Source organism: Ranitomeya variabilis, chromosome 4 (assembly GCF_051348905.1).
Source record: "Ranitomeya variabilis isolate aRanVar5 chromosome 4, aRanVar5.hap1, whole genome shotgun sequence".
In the NCBI taxonomy this organism is placed as follows: domain Eukaryota; kingdom Metazoa; phylum Chordata; class Amphibia; order Anura; family Dendrobatidae; genus Ranitomeya; species Ranitomeya variabilis.
This window is the reverse complement of record NC_135235.1, coordinates 400,072,347-400,092,062: the sequence shown is the minus strand read 5'-3', so window position 1 is coordinate 400,092,062 and position 19,716 is coordinate 400,072,347. Positions and strand designations below refer to the sequence as shown.

Genomic DNA, 19,716 nt, shown 5'->3' with positions numbered 1-19,716 from the left:
TATATTATATTCTATGGGGGAGGCTGCGTTATATACTATGGGGGGCTGCATTATATTCTATGGGGGGCTACATTATATATTATGGGGAGGTGGGCTGTATTATATTCTATGGGGGTTACATACTCTGGGGTGGCTGCATTATACTCTGTGGGGTGGCTGCATTATACTCTGGGGTGGCTGCATTATACTCTGGGGTGGCTGCATTATACTATATGTGGGCTGCATTATACTGTATCGAGGACTATGGGGAATACGTTATACTATATGAAGAACTATGGGGTGCATTATACTATGGGAAGTGAATTGTACTACATGGATGACTGTGGCGGTGCATTATACTATATGGAGCACTATGAGGATTGTATTATGCTATATGGAGGACTATGAGGATTGTATTATGCTATATGGAGGACTATGAGGAGTGTATTATACTATGTGGAGGACTGAGCAGTGTATTTTAATATATGGAGGACTATAGGGAGTGTATTATACTATATGGAGGACTATGGAGCACATTATAATATATGGAGGACTATGGGGTGTATTTTACTAAACAAGTAAAATGCTGCATATTCGGATTGTTTTTGCTGGAACAAAAAGCCTTGTTGTCAGCAGCACATTGCCAGTGTAAACTGTAGATGTGCTGCTGAAAACATGATACTGTATGGTGATCTATTAGTGATCGTTCTGTCTCATCATTATTCCTCAGCTGGTGGAAAGAGGCCGGGAAACAAGCGTTGAACAACTTCAGTATTGTCGATCAAACTCGTTTAGCGGCCTGAACTCAGCGCACGTAAATACAACAGAAAGGCTTCTGTGTGATGTGCAATATGTTAGCATTTGGGGACCCATTTTAAACTTTGCCTAGGGCCCCACTTTGCCTAAAACCGGCCCTGCCTACAAGTGTACAAAGATATTATACAGTCACCATGTGACAAGTGGGCCTGTGTAACTTCAAATGCCAGGGCTGAATTTTAGTCCCAGTCCGGCCCTGGCCCCAACCCTAACTGTAGCCCTAACCCTAACCCTAGCCCTAACCCTAGCCCCAACCCTAGCCCTAACCCTAGCCCTAACCCTAGCCCTAACCCTAGCCCTAACCCTAGCCCTAACCCTAGCCCTAACCCTAGCCCTATCACTAACCCTAACCCTAGCCCTAACCCTAGCCCCAACCCTAGCCCCAACCCTAGCCCCAACCCTAGCCCCAACCCTAGCCCCAACCCTAGCCCCAACCCTAGCCCCAACCCTAGCCCCAACCCTAGCCCCAACCCTAATGGGAAAATGGAAATAAATACATTTTTTAATTTTTTTATTTTTCCCTAACTAAGGGAGTGATGAAGGGGGGTTTGATTTACTTTTATAGCGGGTTATGTAGCGGATTTTTATGATTGGCAGCTGTCACACACTGAAAGACGCTTTTCATTGCAAAAAATATTTTTTGCGTTACCACATTTTGAGAGCTGTAATTTTTCCATATTTGAGTCCACAGAGTCATGTGAGATCTTGTTTTTTGCGGGACGAGTTGACGTTTTTATTGGTAACATTTTCGGACACGTGACATTTTTTGATCGCTTTTTATTCCGATTTTTGTGAGGCAGAGTGATCAAAAACCAGCTATTCATGAATTTCTTTTGGGGGAGGCGTTTATACCGTTCCGCGTTTGGTAAAATTGATAAAGCAGTTTTATTCGTCGGGTCAGTACGATTACAGCGATATCTCATTTATATAATTTTTTTTATGTTTTGGCGCTTTTATACGATAAAAACTATTTTATAGAAAAAATAATTATTTTGGTATCGCTTTATTCTCAGGACTATAACTTTTTTATTTTTTTGCTGATGATGCTGTATGGCGGCTCGTTTTTTGCGGGACAAGATGACGTTTTCAGCGGTACCATGGTTATTTATATCAGTCTTTTTGATCGCGTGTTATTCCACTTTTTGTTTGGCGGTATGATAATAAAGCGTTGGTTTTTTTTTTTTCTTTCTTACGGTGTTTACTGAAGGGGTTAACTAGTGGGGCAGTTTTATAGGTTGGGTCGTTACGGACGCGGCGATACTAAATATGTGTACTTGTTTTTTTTATTTTATTTAGCTAAAGAAATGTATTTATGGGAATAATATATATATTTTTTTTTATTTAGGATATTTTTTTTATTTATTTTTTTACACACATGTGGGGAATTTTTTTTTTACTTTTTTACTTTGTCCCGGGGGGGACATCACAGATCATTGATCTGGCAGTGTGCACAGCACTCTGCCAGATCTGCGATCTGCTGTGCAGGGCTGCAGGCTTACCAAGTGTCTACTCTGAACAGGCACTCGGTAAGCCACCTCCCTCCCTGCAGGACCCGGATGCCGCGGCCATCTTGGATCCGGGACCTGCGGCGAGGAGGGAGGTAGGAGACCCTCGGAGCAAACGCGATCACATCGCGTTGCTCCGGGGGTCTCAGGGAAGCCCGCAGGGAGCCCCCTCCCTGCGCGATGCTTCCCTATACCGCCGGTACACCGCGATCATGTTTGATCGCGGTGTGCCGGGGGCGGTCCGTGACCGCTCCTGGCACATAGTGCCGGATGTCAGCTGCGATATGCAGCTGACACCCGGCCGCGATCGGCCGCGCTCCCCCCGTGAGCGCGGCCGATCGCGTATGACGTACTATCCCGTCGGTGGTCATACGGGCCCACCCCACCTCGACGGGATAGTACGTCAAATGTCAGAAAGGGGTTAAAATCTTTTTCTTCTTTTTTTTTTTTTTTTTTTGTGTGTGAAATCCTGTCAATAACTATAGATTTTTGTGTAGTGAAACTAGATAGCAGAATTTAAATATATTTTGACTACATAATGAGTGCCTATAGAATCAGTCAATTATTGTCTATAGTAGTAAGATACCCATAGACGCTTCCCCTATTTGATAATACCGCCGTATTGTCTTGGTACCACTCTAGCAGCCAATGAATGTAGTTATAGTGCACTCACTAAAACGAATTCTGGCCTGATTCACACTATTTGTAACTCCAAATCAGGAGAAGGACATTGGTAACATTTTTTTTTCTTTATTGCTTCAGACTCTGATCCGATTGCTAATTTTGCTGTATAAATACTTGAGACCGTATTTTGGATTTGACCTTCCATTTTTAAAGGGGTTGTCCAACCCCAAAATCCAATATTTTTTTTTAAGCTAATCTCTGCTGTATTGGAATATACAATGACCCTCTACATTTTATTTTTCTGGTTTCTGCCAGGGGTCAGCGTGTGCTCTGGTCCGCTAGTTGAAACCACATGGACCAGGAATAATCCCACCGAACACCTGCTCTCCTTTTAATGTGGGCACAACGCTACTCGGACAACACAGGGTGAGGGTAAAACAGTGTGGCGATACTTTATTGAACCACAAAACATACAGAACACATAGAACAATCCCAGCAGAATACCCAAGATGATGCACATTAAAGTCTCACTCTTCCGCTGACTTGCCAGGATAAGACCAGCTGTGACTTCAGATCTTCCAGGGCCAACTACGCCACCTGTGGCACGCACAGAGAGAAGGTGGTAGTGATGGTCCATTGAGGTATAAAGCCAGTTGACCAGAGAGTCACAACCTGGCTTCTCCGAACATCTCGATGGAGCCAGGCGACCGGTAAGTTCCATTACTGGCCCCCCACAAATGTATCCATAGGGCTTAGGCAATCAATCAGTCGGTCCAAATCCTGACTACCCCAAACGTATCCATGGATTTGCAATGGTCAATGGAGCAGATCTGTATTCTTCCAGCCAGGTCCGAGGTCCCCTAACCTGGCATCCTGTAAAATGTCAAATCTGTCCCTTGAGATTGAGCCATGATGTCTTGGCTGCTGTCCTTTGGGGGAGGGAGTCTTTGGATGTCTTGGCTGAATAACTGTCTCATGTTACAGAGGAATATAACCTATATATAGTTAATTCTTCCTCTTTATCTGTAAATACTGGATGAAGGACAGTTGTGATAAGACCAACTCACAGTGTTTGATTATGTAATCTATTTGCATAGTTTTTCCTCTGTTTTGCAAGTCTACAAACTAGCCGGACTGGACAATGTGTAATAAGCATATTGGCAAACCTCACTAGTCATCAAGGATAACCGCACAATACAATATGTTAGATCAAATGTTAACTTACAAGTTGATATTACAGGCTTACATGAACAAAAGTCTGTTTTCTTGACCAGCCAGAAAGAAACACACATTCAAAAGTCATCATATAGATAAGTCTATTTCTCCTGGCTTGCTCAAAATAGATGTCTGGTTAATTAAGATACAATGCTGTGTCCTCACACATGCTAGCTCCCTGTTCTTTATTATCTAAGCTCAGAGTGGGCACTGCATGGCCTCAGTATCCAGCCCTGCTCTCTGCACACTCATTGGCTGGCAGCAATCCGCCCCTGCACTGATCTCAGTATTGGAAATAACAGATTAGTGTCCTGTGTCGGTGGAAATCACTGCGCTCCACATCACATCCACAGTGGTGATAGAGCTTCACATGTCTCCACATCACATCTACAGTGGTGATAGAGCTTCACATGTCTCCACATCACATCTACAGTGGTGATAGAGCTTCACATGTCTCCACATCACATCCATAGTGGTGATAGAGCTTCACATGTATCCACATCACATCCACAGTGATGATAGAGCTTCACGTGTCTCCACATTACATCCACAGTGGTGACAGAGCTTCACGTGTCCCCACATCACATCCACAGTGGCGATAGAGCTTCACATGTCCCACACCACATCCACAGTGGTGATAGAGCTTCACATGTCTCCACATTGCATCCACAGTGGTGACAGAGTGTCCCATGTCCCCACATCACATCCGCAGTGGTGACAGAGCTTCACATGTTCCCACATTACACCCACAGTGGTGAGAAAGCTTCACGTCTCCACACATCATATCCACAGTGGTGATAGAGCTTCACATGTCTCACTGGGAGACTTTTTCTCACTGTGTGAGCGGTGATCTCACTAAGGTCATGGCAGTTCATTGGCCCAGCTTGGAACGCAGCCTTAGTGACCAGCGGTAACCTCGCCATCACCGCTTGTCACTGAGGCTGTACTTGCAGCAGCTCATTCCTCAGTGGTTCTCTGCCTGGATGGTCGCATCTTGGCACCGTCCAGGATGAAAACTGTGGATCCTAAGACAGATTATGGCGTGAGACAGAACGACAGAAAAGTGAGGGATATGGTTGTTTTTTATTTTTGTTTTATTAAAGGAGACAAGAGCTTCAGTGGAATAGTTGTCAGGTGAGTATAACTGGGTGTGTTATTTTTAAATAAAAAAAAAATGGCTGTGTCTTTATTTACCATGTAACTATAGGATTAGTAATGAATAGGTGTCTTATAGACGCCTCTCCATTACTAATCCGTGTGCTTGATGTCACCTGACAATACAAATATGATATCAACCCTACAAATATTACCCCACTTGCCACCACTACAGGGCAAGTGGGAAGAGCCGGGCAAAGTGCCAGAATTGGTGCCTCTAATAGATGTTCCTTTATTGTTTGACTGCTGGCTACTATTTTTAGGATGGGGAATTAATATCCATGGCCCTTTACCAACCTGAAGAGACCAGCCCCCAGCTGTCTGCTTTAACAGGGCTGGTTGTCAAAAATGGGGGGGCCCCACACCGTATTTAAATTATTTAAATTAAAAAACAGCGTGGAGAACCCTCTATTCTTGATAACCAGGCTTGCTAACGCTGACATCTGAAGGTTGCAGCCCCCAGCTGCGAGTTTTCCTTGGCTGATTACCAAAAATATAGGGGAACCGACGCCGTTAAATTATTTAGAGCACAGGCCGATGAATACTCCCATCAGCTGCCGCATTCTCTTGCTGTTATTAGTGGCAGCAGGCGTAGGCTGATGGTAGCAATAGTCCCATCAGCCGACACCAGTGATCGGAGGTAAACTTTATACCTCCGATCACAGTTGAGCGCTCTCGCTGTTATTTGACAGCGTGGAAACCGCGGCTGTCTGACTGGAGGTGATGATTTTATCGCCGATCAGAAGCCGTGTTTTCCATGCTGTCATGTATAGAGGGCCGAACCCGAACAGTTAGGCTATGTGCACACGTTCAGGAATTTTTGCGTTTTTTTTCACTATAAAACCGTGAAAAAAAACGCTTACATTAAGCATCCTATTATTAGAATGCATTCTGCATTTTTTTTGTGCACGTTGTGTTTTTTTCCGCTGCGGAATCGCATTCCGGAAAAAAATGCAGCATGTTCATCCTTTGTGCGGAATCGTGGCGATTCCACATGCATAGCAATGCATTGATCCGCTTACTGTTTTCGCATGGGGCTATGCCCACCATGCGGGAAGCGGATCATGTGCGGTTGGTACCCAGGGTGGAGGAGAGGACACTCTCCTCCAGGCCCTGGGAACCATATAATTGTTAAAAAAAAAAAAAAAAAAAAAAAAGAATTAAAATAAAAAATTGTGATATTCTCACCTTCCGGCGATGCTTCCGTTCCCAGGGATGCTTTGCGGTAATGACGTGATGACGTTTGGTCTCGCGAGACAGCTACGTCATCTGGGGTCATTGCCGCTAGGCATTATTGGTAACGGGAGCATCGCGAGGAGCGGGGACGCCGGAAGGTGAGAATAACCTTTTTTTATTATTATTTTTAACATTCTATCTTTTTACTATTGATGGCAGCATCAATAGTAAAAAGTTGGTCACACTTGTCAAACACTATGTTTGACAAGTGTGACCAACCTGTCAATCAGTTTTCCAAGTGATGCTACAGATCGCTTGGAAAACGCTAGCATTCTGGCAGCTACTGTCATTACGCTTGCAAAACGCTAGTGTTTAGCGGGAAAACGCATGCCAATTCCCAGGCGCGGGCTGGGCCGGGTGGCAAAGGGGCGTGTGCCCCCCGGGCCGGTCACTTAGCAGCGATTCGGGCTGCTGGTGGCCGGCGCTGTTCTCTATGTCCGGCCAGCTGCATCATCACACTCCCAGTGGAGCTGACACGCCCCCTCCTGCTCCCTGTGTGCGGCCTCCTGAAGAGGGAACATGGCTGCATTTACCTGCAGGAGAGGATCTGGTGGATGACTCAGACTGACATCAGGGGGAGCTTCAGCTCTGTGTGCGGTGAGGAGATGGACGCTGCTGCTCACCTCCCGATAAGTCCAGGGCCGGTCCCTCTATAGTATTAGCGGGCGCTCTGCTGATGCTCACAGATTTATTGCAGGAGTCTGAACTTTCAGGGTCACCCTGTCAGTGCCAGGTCATCGGCTCCAGGAAAGTTCAGTCTCCTGCAATAAATCTCCCTATACTGATAGTGAGCAGAGACTGTCTGCAGAATCCAGCACTGGAGTGATCACGCCTGAACCTGGTGACTGGACATCACATGCTATATACATGGCCCTGTATATATACAGTGCATGTATGTCCAGGGCCAGGTGCAGGATTGATCCATCCAGTGTATATAATGTTGTGTATCTGTGCCCATAGTATACAACTATCAAGGGCCTGGGGCCTGGAGCACTCTGAGCTACAAAATGGGTCGCCCGCCCCTCAAATCCTCTGCACAGGCCTTTGTGCGCACTCTCTCGGTGCCCACGCTGACCAAGGCCATGGCAGCCCTCATTCGTGCTTGCGTATGTAGCTGCGGCCTTTGTCAGTGAGGGAAAACAGGAAAGCGCACGCACCTGGACCTGTGCAGAAGATTGAAAAGGCCGCCACTGCATGCACAGACGCCCGAGCCTCACTGTGTCTGACCCTGGCCAGAACCAGTGTAAGAGAACAGCGCTCTCCTCACCAATCCCCGGCCGGCATCTGATCCATTATATAGGTGATACTGCAGCTGATGTGTATATACGTTATATAAGTGATACTGCTGTATATATATACTGGAACTATACACTGCAATCATAGTATCACCTATATATTGTATATGCAGCATTTGCAGTTTGACCTGTCTAATGTATATTGACTGTTGTATATACAGTATAAGTGATACTGCCATTATATACCGCAGTAGCAGTATCACCTATATAATGTATGTACAGCAGTCTATATACATTACATAGGTGAAACTGCGACTACGGTATGTACGTTATATAGGTTATACCACTGTAATATACTGCGACCGCTGTGTATAGCCCATATAGGCCAGCCGCAGTGTGTGTGTATGCATATATACACACAGACACACACACTCTCTGTAGCTGCCCTATATGGGCTATACACAGCGGACGCAGTATATTACAGTGGTATAACCTATATAATGTACATACCATAGTCGCAGTTTCACCTATGTAATGTGTGTGTGAGTGTATGAGTGTGTGTCTATGTATGTGTGTGTGTATATTATACCCATACATACACAGACACACACCACTCTGATTAATCGTGAAAAAAGTGCGGACTCTTTATTGGCCCATATGGCAATGTTTCGGATCAATAACAGAGCATTTCTCTGATATGGAACTGAAATGTTGCCACATGGGCCAATAAAGCGTACACTGCTTTAAGGGATTGTCTCCCACTAGGACAACCTCTTCTTAAACTAAAGCCTATACTCACCTCCTTTGCCAGCGCCGTTCCCACAGTGGCTGTGATGTGTTGTGACACGTGATGCCCGGCGCCAATCAGCGCTGGTGTCACTGTCTCTGCCTTCAGACAAACTGAACATGAAGAGGAAGTCCTGGATGAGCTGCTTGATCCTGGACGCTGGCACGGGAGGCAAGTGTAGGCTTTATAATTTTATCAGGGCCAAACATTTAGGGGTTGTCCTAGTAGCGGACAACCCCTTAAAGATTTGGTGCTGCTCAGTTATGATATATATATATTGCCTGCGTGGTGTAAATCTGTAAATCTAAGTATCTGTATATATACACTGTATATATACACTCCTGTCCTGTGTATATATACACTGCACAGTACCACTCCTCCTGTCCTGTGTATATATACACTGCACAGTACCACTCCTCCTGTCCTGTGTATATATACACTGCACAGTACCACTCCTCCTGTCCTGTGTATATATACACTGCACAGTACCACTCCTCCTGTCCTGTGTATGTGTGTGTGTGTGTGTGTATATATATATATATATATATATATATATATATATATATATATATATATATATATATATATATATATAGAAATAAATCCAAAAAAGATAACCTAATGTCTTTAAGTAAAAATGCTTTATTAAAGTGCAATATATATATATATATATATATATATATATATATATATATATATATATATATATATATATATATATATATATATATATATATATATATATAATTAGTCTGTGGCCCGATTCTAATGCATCGGGTATTCTAGAATAGAATATGCATATCCCCGTAGTATATGGACAATGATGATTCCAGAATTAGCGGCAGACTGTGTCCGTCGCTGATTGGTCGAGGCAACCTTTATAACATCATCGTCGCCATGGCAACCATTATGACATCATCGTCGATACTGTGCCCGTCGCTGATTGGTGGAGGCCTCGACCAATCAGAGACACGGGATTTCCATTATGACATCATCGTCGCCATGCTGTACCCGTCGCTGATTGGTCGAGGCCTGGCGGCCTCGACCAATCAGACGCGGGATTTCCAGGACAGACAGACAGAAAGACAGACAGACGGAAAAACCCTTAGACAATTACCGTATATACTCGAGTATAAGCCGACCCGAGTATAAGCCGACCCCCCTAATTTTGCCACGAAAAACTGGGAAAACTTATTGACTCGAGTATAAGCCTAGGGTGGAAAATGCAGCAGGTACCGGTGAATTTCAAAATTAGAAATAGATACTCCATACCATTCATTATGGCCCCATAGATGCTCCACATAAAGCTGTGCCATATATAATGCTCTGCACCATTGCCCCATAGCTGTGCCATATAGTACTCTGCACCGTTGCCCCATAGCTCTGCCATATAGTGCTCTGCACCATTGCCCCATAGATGCTCCACATAAATCTGTGCTGCTGCTGCTGCTGCAATAAAAAAAACCAAACACATACTCACCTGTCTTGCTTGCAGCTCCTCGGCGCCATCTTCCTGGCGTCTCTCCGCACTGACTGATCAGGCAGAGGGCGGCGCGCACACTATATGCGTCATCGCGCCCTCTGACCTGCACAGTCAGTGCAGAGAGATGCCGGAAAGATGGCGCGACGCCCGGCGTGTGGAACGCGGATAGGTGAATATGTAATACTTACCTGCTTCCGGCGTCCCGCTCCTTCCCCCTGCCTGTCTTCGGTGCCGCAGCCTCTTCCTCTATCAGCGGTCACCGGCACCGCTTCATTAGAGAAATGAATAGGCGGCTCCACCCGTATGGGAGGTGGAGCAGCCTATTCATTTCTCTAATGAGCGGTCCCACGTGACCGCTCAGGGGAAGAGGCTGCGGCACCCGGAGACCATGGGACGGGCAGGGAGAGCGCCAGGAGCCCCGGAAGCAGGTAAGTATATGACAGTGCTCACCCGCCGACCCCACCACCGATCATGACTCGAGTATAAGCCGAGAGGGCACTTTCAGCCCAAAAATTTGGGCTGAAAATCTCGGCTTATACTCGAGTGTATATACGGTGTGTGTATGTATATATATATATATATATATATATATATCACAGTACCACTTCTCCTGTCCTGTATATATACACTGCAAAGTACCACTGCTCCTGTCCTGTATATATACACTGTACAGTACCACTCCTCCTGTCCTGTAAATATACACTGTACAGTACCACTTCTCCTGTCCTGTATATATACACTGTACAGTACCACTCCTCCTGTCCTGTATATATACACTGTACAGTACCACTCCTCCTGTCCTGTGTATATACTGTACAGTACCACTCCTCCTGTCCTGTATATATACACTGTACAGTACCACTCCTCCTGTCCTGTATATATACACTGTACAGTACCACTCCTCCTGTCCTGTATATATACACTGTACAGTACCACTCCTCCTGTCCTGTAAATATACACTGTACAGTACCACTTCTCCTGTCCTGTATATATACACTGTACAGTACCACTGCTCCTGTCCTGTGTATATACTGTACAGTACCACTGCTCCTGTCCTGTATATATACACTGTACAGTACCACTTCTCCTGTCCTGTATATATACACTGTACAGTACCACTCCTCCTGTCCTGTATATATACACTGTACAGTACCACTTCTCCTGTCCTGTGTATATACACTGTACAGTACCACTGCTCCTGTCCTGTATATATACACTGTACAGTACCACTCCTCCTGTCCTGTGTATATACTGTACAGTACCACTGCTCCTGTCCTGTATATATACACTGTACAGTACCACTTCTCCTGTCCTGTATATATACACTGTACAGTACCACTCCTCCTGTCCTGTGTATATACACTGTACAGTACCACTGCTCCTGTCCTGTATATATACACTGTACAGTACCACTTCTCCTGTCCTGTGTATATACACTGTACAGTACCACTCCTCCTGTCCTGTATATATACACTGCACAGTACCACTCCTCCTGTCCTGTATATATACACTGTACAGTACCACTTCTCCTGTCCTGTGTATATACACTGCACAGTACCACTCCTGCTTTCCTGTATATATACACTGCACAGTACCACTGCTCCTGTCCTGTATATATACACTGCACAGTACCACTGCTCCTGTCCTGTATATATACACTGCACAGTACCACTGCTCCTGTCCTGTATATATACACTGCACAGTACCACTCCTCCTGTCCTGTATATATACACTGTACAGTACCACTTCTCCTGTCCTGTGTATATACACTGCACAGTACCACTGCTCCTGTCCTGTATATATACACTGCACAGTACCACTGCTCCTGTCCTGTATATATACACTGCACAGTACCACTGCTCCTGTCCTGTATATATACACTGCACAGTACCACTGCTCCTGTCCTGTATATATACACTGTACAGTACCACTTCTCCTGTCCTGTATATATACACTGTACAGTACCACTCCTCCTGTCCTGTATATATACACTGTACAGTACCACTTCTCCTGTCCTGTGTATATACACTGTACAGTACCACTGCTCCTGTCCTGTTCTTGGAGAGGCGACATTGGTCTTTGGGAGGGTTAATATTGGTTTATATTGGAAAACCCATTTAAATGGATTATGCCAAGTAATCCCCATTCCCGAGAGCTTTGTAGTCGCTGGAGTCTGACCGCTGGGACCCCCATGATCTCGAGAACAGGCGCTCTATAGAGGTGGTCGATCATGCGCACTGCTGCGGCATTTACACGTGGCTCTTCAACTAACGCCTTTAAGAGGACTGTTGAAGGGCACAACACAATAAAGCAAAATCCACTGATCGGGTGTGGGGGGAGTTTTATAGTTTGTGGGGTTTGTGTTTCAGGGCTGCTTTTTAGTCCCAGTCCGGCCCTGGACAGCTCTGCAGGGAGGCTGCCATACTTTGTACTGGTTTTACTCCCTGCATATTGTGGGGCAGCTGAAGGGTTCAGGTAGCAGTATCATCACCCTGTGTTGTTCTGTAGCCCACATCCCCACACTGACTATATACAGTGGGCAACTAAGGTGTAGACAGCAGTTCCTTATGAATAGTAGGGTCAGTGGGTAAATGTGTCTACCTGTTTTACAATGTTATGGCCCAAATGTGAGCTGAGGTAAAACATTGCCAGAAGCTAAGAGGGATCAAGCTTTCTTCTCTCTAACCTCTGACATGTCCATACACGGGCACTACACATCCATGTGTGTGGCAGTAGTTCTTTTAATAGGCTTATCACACCTGTCTGCCATACTTCCTTGAGGCGGGACGGGAATCCTAGTTGACGTGTTCTAGTATTGAACTCCCATTTGCCAGCTCTGGAAATGCACAATTTATGGTTGGAGAATTGGCAATATTACTTGTCAGGATGTGACTTTCCCCACCAGGGTTTAGAGGGGCACACTTCCATTTATAAGGGGTCATCCCTGTTAGGCTGGGTTTACAGGAGCGTATTACCATAGACACATGAGGGTGTGAGTTCGGATTGGGATACCCTCCACAAGGCTGGAGGTTGTGGTCTGCATATAGACCGTGTACTTCACTCTTGTGAATCCAGCCTACAACTAATTCCATAATGGTGCAGGTATTACTAACGCAGATGTCGTTTGCGTGTGTCACCATTTCTAATTCACCTATATATTTTGGCATGGGGGGGACCCCATTTGAAGTTTGCATCGGGGCCCATAACTTTGTAGTTATGCCACTGCTCTGTAGTAAAGGTACCTTCACATTAAGCAACGCTGCAGCGATAGCGACAACGATGCCGATCGCTGCAGCGTCGCTGTTTGGTCGCTGGAGAGCTGTCACACAGACTGCTCTCCAGCGACCAACGATGCCGAGGTCCCCGGGTAACCAGGGTAAACATCGGGTTGCTAAGCGCAGGGCTGCGCTTAGTAACTTGATGTTTACCCTGGTTACCAGTGTAAAATGTAAAAAAAACAAACAGTACATACTCACCTTCGCGTCCCCCGGCGTCTGCTTCCCTGCACTGTGTGAGTGCCGGCCCTAACAGCAGAGCTGTGACGTCACCGCTGTGCTGTACTTTCACTTTACGGCCGGCGCTCACTCAGTCAGTGGCAGTGCAGGAAGCGGACGCCGGGGGACGCGAAGGTGAGTATGTAGTGTTTGGTTTTTTTACATTTTACACTGGTAACCAGGGTAAACATCAGGTTACTAAGTGCGGCCCTGCGCTTAGCAACCCGATGTTTACCCTGGTTACCAGTGTAAAACATCGCTGGCATCGTTGCTTTTGGTGTCAAACCCGACGATACACGCCGGTCTGACGACCAAATAAAGTTCTGAACTTTCAGCAACGACCAGCGATATCACAGCAGGATCCTGATCGCTGCTGCCTGTCAAACTCAACGATATCGCTAGCCAGGACGCTGCAACATCACGGATCGCTATCGTTATCGTTTAGTGTGAAGGTACCTTAAGCTCGGTTCTGCACCCATATCTCTGTAGGAAGCTCGGTTCTGCTCCAATATCTCCAGAGTAAACTCTGTTCTGTTCCCGTATCTACATACCAGCCTGTTTTTAAAGCCTGTTATCTCTACTTCTTCAATGCAATGGCCAGATGTAAGCAGGGAAAAGGAGGGACACCGCGACTCGAGGGCCACTACCTTGTGATTGCCCCCCAGGCTGAAAAGTGCCAGCCAGCCCCTGCCAATTCCGCATGTGATATACCCGCCGCAGGAGTTGCAGAATTGCGGCAGAACTTTCCACGGCAATCCCGGATGTGTGCACTTAGCCTAACAGACTTCATGGTGAAGTCCGTGCCTGAACAGCAGGTGTTCGGTAGTCGGCACCGGCCATGAATCTGATCCGGTTGTGAGTGAATGCTGCTGTTCATGTTTGGTATAAATGGCTTTTTGCTGTCCTCTCCAGACTGAGGGAGAATACATACATGCTGAAATGAGTTCATGTAATGTAAAATGACTAGAGGCAGTTTCCTTCCATGTTCCTCTTCACTGTTGTCTCCTCCAATAAATGGTAAGACTACAACAATATGGCTACTGCGGTGTGTGTCCGACTGCACCACAGTGACGGCTGCCGGGCTGGGAGACTGAACCTAGGCTACAACACCCAGTCGGCGGCCACACTGTGCAGACTGCGGGACAGGACCGGGCATCAGAGGTGGGAAAAGCCAATTACACGCGGAGCAACAGTCACGTGGTGCTACAGGGGCGGAAGTTGCCGGCAGCATTCTGATGACAAACAATAACATCCGGGTTAAGTGGATGGAGGGCTACAGCGGGGATAGCGGGGGCCAGTCAGCAGAGGCAGCACTTATACTGGGCGCGTCCGGTGTGTTCTCCTGTCAGCGGATACATGGTAATGATTATTATAGACGGCGGCTTATGTGGTGTGTACAGGGCGAGCTGCATTGTTATGGGTCAGTGACAGCGTGACGTGGGGCTGCCATTCTGTTATGTTGGCGCGGTTACACGGGCACCTAGGGCTTTCCCTGTGTTATGGGGACCCCTGAGCTAGCATTCTGTCATGGGGACGCTTGTGGAAGGCAGACAGTTACTGGGAGCTTTGAGACGGCCATGTTACGGGGACACCTGGCTCTGGTGCGCTTACATGGACCGAACGCTGGCAGATCTGGGCGCAGTCAGGTGGCCGTATACATCAGGCCGCAATGCACGGACCGGCTGTGGCTCTCCGGGCCTGAGCGCGGCACCTGCATAGAGATACATGACGCCAGTCCATGCACTACGGTCTGCCATATACTGCCCTCTGACTGCGCCCTAACAGGGACATCTGGGCTGGGAGACTGTTAGTGTCCGTGTGCCGGCTGCATGTAACCCTGATGGCACACGGACAGCACGCACACCACTGCCAGACAGCGTGGTGATTCCCATGAATGTTATTGCACACACTGATGGATTATCATCTGTCGTGTTTTCATGGATCCTTTACAATTATAAAAAAAAATAGGAAACTATTTGTCCTTTATGTAAAAAGTGTGCGCCATATGGATGGACAAATCCAGACACACTGATGGCATACGGGTCACAATCTGGGTGAAAAATCGCCTTTTCTCTGAGTGCGATGTAAAACAGATGATGCATACTCTTATGTGAACCCGGCCTTACCAGAACCCCATGGATGGGCGGAATGGTGCCGGCCTTGGGTCTGACACTAACTGTCCTGGGTACACTGGTCGGTCACTGTTATGGAGGAGCTCCATTCCGAGCCTGATCAGTGGCTCATTGTTATTACACAGTACTTAGATTAGAACAGAAATTACATTGCATAAATCAATTTGTGGCCTCCCCACTATCATAAAGGCAATTGACTAATATCTTATGTGTATGGCCAGGTTGACAGATCTGTGCATCTGCCGAATTCAGGAGTCTCTGACCGAGTAATGGACCTATTTATTTCTTGTAGTAAGGGATCCTCCCAGTTGAAGTGTCCTCACAAGACGGATCAGCATTTTCCCCACTGACCCACCAAGGATGGGCATGAACAGAAAAGAAATGGCTGAGAGGATATTAGACCTCACCCTGGAAATTATCTGCCTGCTGACTGGAGAGGTGAGGGGTTTTGGAATTTAATTGTCAGATGGCATCACACTTTCATAGGGATATGGCAAGGAAGGTCTGGGAAATGAGATGTATGTAGTAAACTCAAAGTCTCTCGCCTCACACAGGATTACACCGCAGTGAAGAAGTCATTTGGTGAATGTTTCCATCCACGTATGTCTGGAGGATGGAGCAGGACCCAAAGCCCCATCATGGAGCCACCACTTCACTCACTGATCAATGTTAAGGACAATGAGCAGAAGATCCTGGACCTCACCAACAAGATCATTGAGCTCTTGACTGGAGAGGTGAGCGCTGCTGGGAATACTGGGACCTTATACAGTAACAAAGTATATATCAATAGGGTAGCGGCGCTCGTGAGATGGATAAGGATGGCCGCGGGTACTGCTCCTTACCACACCAAGGAGAAAAAAGGGGGGGGGGACTAGAAAAAAATGATATTATTTTTAAAAACAAATGTTTCCAAAGATATATCTGTACCTGCGCTAACCTTGTAGTACACTAGTCAATAATCCCAATAGAATTTACCTTTATGATGTGCAGTTTGTTTAGAAAATATTTTGCTTGTGAATGTAAATAACAGGTCGTGAATTGATCATGAAGAGGGACTAGGAAGGGAAACAATAAAAATTAATTAAAATAAAGTCACAAATAATTGATTATTGGTGTATCGCTTAATAGCTATAGAAATTAGAGTGGTACCAAAATTAATATCAGTGTTATGGAGGACTTTTACTGATCCATGATACTGGATCGCTCCTGTGAAGGTTAAAAAGCTGACACCCTGTAAGTGCGTTGCTTATAATGAAAAGGGTGCGTGCTTCCCTACTTGCAAAACTAAGCTGCAGAATTCAGTACCTGTGTTGCAGGCGCTGGTCAGAAAGAAGGAGAAACAATCTCCATTAATCCTTAACGGTAGAATAAAAAACAGTTCTACTTAGCTGGATCGATGCTTTTCTTTCTGTTTATCAGGCGGCTTCTGCAGGCGCCGTCCCGGCCGGTGACGAGCGCTTGCGCGGCCTGGATTCTGTGAATATCGTGTGTTGCTTCGCAGGACCTGCAGTTACGTTCGGGTCACGTGGTCACTGATCACGTGGTGCCCTTGATGATAGTACGGAGCGCTGTGGGAGCCAAAAAACCAACGCGTTTCGGAAATGCTGCGGTTTCCTTCCTCAGGGTAGGCTCCCCCTGCGCTTTCTGGCTTTTTATATATGCTCAGCGCTCTTCTCCTCTATAGGTTCAATTGAATGCAAATAATTCAATTGAATGCAAATAATTCTACCTCATTATTTAGACCCCTTGGTTTTAAGGTGTCCAGTTCAAAGACCTGTTATTTACATTCACAAGCAAAATATCTTATACAGTAACAGTTATACAGTGTATGGAGAGACAGCTAATGTAGTATTTAGTAATGCACTTGGCAAAAAGGGGTACGAGGAGATGTAACCTGTATGTGCGCTGAGGAGAAGAATTGCAACAGTCTTATCACAGCTAAAGGCAAGCTTTAAAAAAATATATATAAATAATGCGCGCCCTCCTCATCCTTTTTTAAGTTATACCTTTATAATAATAATAATAATAATTTTATTTATATAGCGCCAACATATTCCGCAGCGATTTACAACTTATAGAGGGGACTTGTACAGACAATAGACATTACAGCATAACAGAAATCACAGTTCAAAACAGATACCAGGAGGAATGAGGGCCCTGCTCGCAAGCTTACAAACTATGAGGAAAAGGGGAGACACGAGAGGTGGATGGTAACAATTGCTTTAGTTATTTGGACCAGCCATAGTGTAAGGCTCGGGTGTTCATGTAAAGCTGCATGAACCAGTTAACTGCATAAGTATGTAGCAGCACAGACACAGAGGCTATTGACTGCATAAAGTGTATGAGAACATGATGCGAGGAACCTGATTGTTTTTTTAAATTTATTTATTTTTTTATTAGGCCACACAGGGATAGTTAGGTTAATGCGTTGAGGCGGTAGGCCAGTCTGAACAAATGCGTTTTTAGGGCATTCTTAAAACTGTGGGGATTGGGGATTAACCTAGGTAGTGCATTCCAAAGAATCGGCGCAGCACGTGTAAAGTCTTGGAGACGGGAATGGGAGGTTCTGATTATTGAGGATGCTAACCTGAGGTCATTAGCGGAGGGCACGGGTAGGGTGGTAGACTGAGACCAGAGAGGAGATGTAGGGTGGTGCTGAGCCATGGAGTGCTTTGTGGATGAGGGTAGTAGTTTTGTACTGGATTCTGGAGTGGATGGGTAGCCAGTGTAATGACTGGCACAAGGTAGAGGCATCGGTGTAACGGTTGGTGAGGAATATGATCCTGGCAGCAGCATTCAGGACAGATTGGAGCGGGGAGAGTTTGGTAAGAGGGAGGCCGATTAGTAGAGAGTTACAATAGTCCAGACGAGAATGAATAAGTGAGACAGTAAGAGTTTTTGCAGAGTCGAAAGTAAGAAAAGGGCGAATTCTAGAAATATTTTTGAGATGCAGATAAGAAGAGCGAGCCAGTGATCGGATGTGGGGGGTGAATGAAAGCTCGGAATCAAGGATGACCCCAAGGCAGCGGGCATGTTGCTTTGGAGTAATGGTGGAACCGCACACGGAGATGGCAATGTCAGGCAAAGGTAGGTTAGTAGAGGGAGAGAACACGAGGAGTTCAGTTTTTGACAGGTTCAGTTTCAGGTAGAGGGAGGACATGATGTTAGAGACAGCGGTAAGACAATCACTGGTGTTTTCTAAAAAGGTCGGAGTGAAAGCAGGAGAAGAGGTGTATAATTGGGTGTCGTCAGCATAGAGATGGTACTGGAAACCAAATCTACTGATTGTTTGTCCAATAGGGGCAGTATACAAAGAGAAGAGGAGGGGGCCTAGGACTGATCCTTGAGGAACCCCAACAGTAAGGGGAAGGGGAGAGGAGGAGGAACCAGCAAAACATACAGTGAAGGATCGGTCAGAGAGATAGGAGGAGAACCAAGAGAGAACGGTGTCCTTGAGGCCGATGGAGCGGAGCATAGTGAGGAGGAGCTGATGATCCACAGTGTCGAATGCTGCGGAGAGATCCAAGAGAATTAGCATGGAGTAGTGACCATTAGATTTAGCTGTTAGTAGGTCATTAGAGACTTTAGTGAGGGCAGTTTCAGTAGAGTGTAAAGAGCGGAAGCCAGATTGAAGAGGGTCGAGAAGAGAGTTATCTGAGAGATAGCGGGTACCTTTATGATAATACATATGTATTATATATAATATAATATATATGTATTATCTGTAATTTGTACATTTTGAGATTTACATTGGTGGCCATTGGAATCTGCATATTCTTACTTGCTGCAAGCTGCTGTCTACATTTTAGCAGGACAGTGGAGTCGGTAAGCCAAACCTCCGACTCCTCAATTTCCATGACTCCGACTCCACCAAAATGGGCTCCCACTCCACGACTCCACAGCCTTGCATTTTAGAGCCATCTCCCCTTTCTCTTGAGGGGTTGGTACTTTGATTCTTTGAGCTGAGATACTTTTATGAAAGATAGAACTATACTAATAGCCACTTATTTATTTTACTCACTTTATGTAGTGCTGGCATATTCCACAGCACTTTG

At 45.9% G+C, this 19,716-nt stretch overlaps 1 pseudogene across 1 annotated transcript in view; it reads left to right on the top strand.

The window, feature by feature from the left end:
- The first annotated feature begins 15,930 nt into the window (after window positions 1-15,930).
- Window positions 15,931-19,716, top strand: part of LOC143764911 (uncharacterized) — a 66,369-nt pseudogene continuing 62,583 nt past the window's right edge. The window contains exons 1-2 of the transcript XR_013213296.1: window positions 15,931-16,099; window positions 16,216-16,395. The product of XR_013213296.1 is annotated as an uncharacterized LOC143764911 (transcript). The remainder of the gene's footprint in view (window positions 16,100-16,215; window positions 16,396-19,716) is intronic.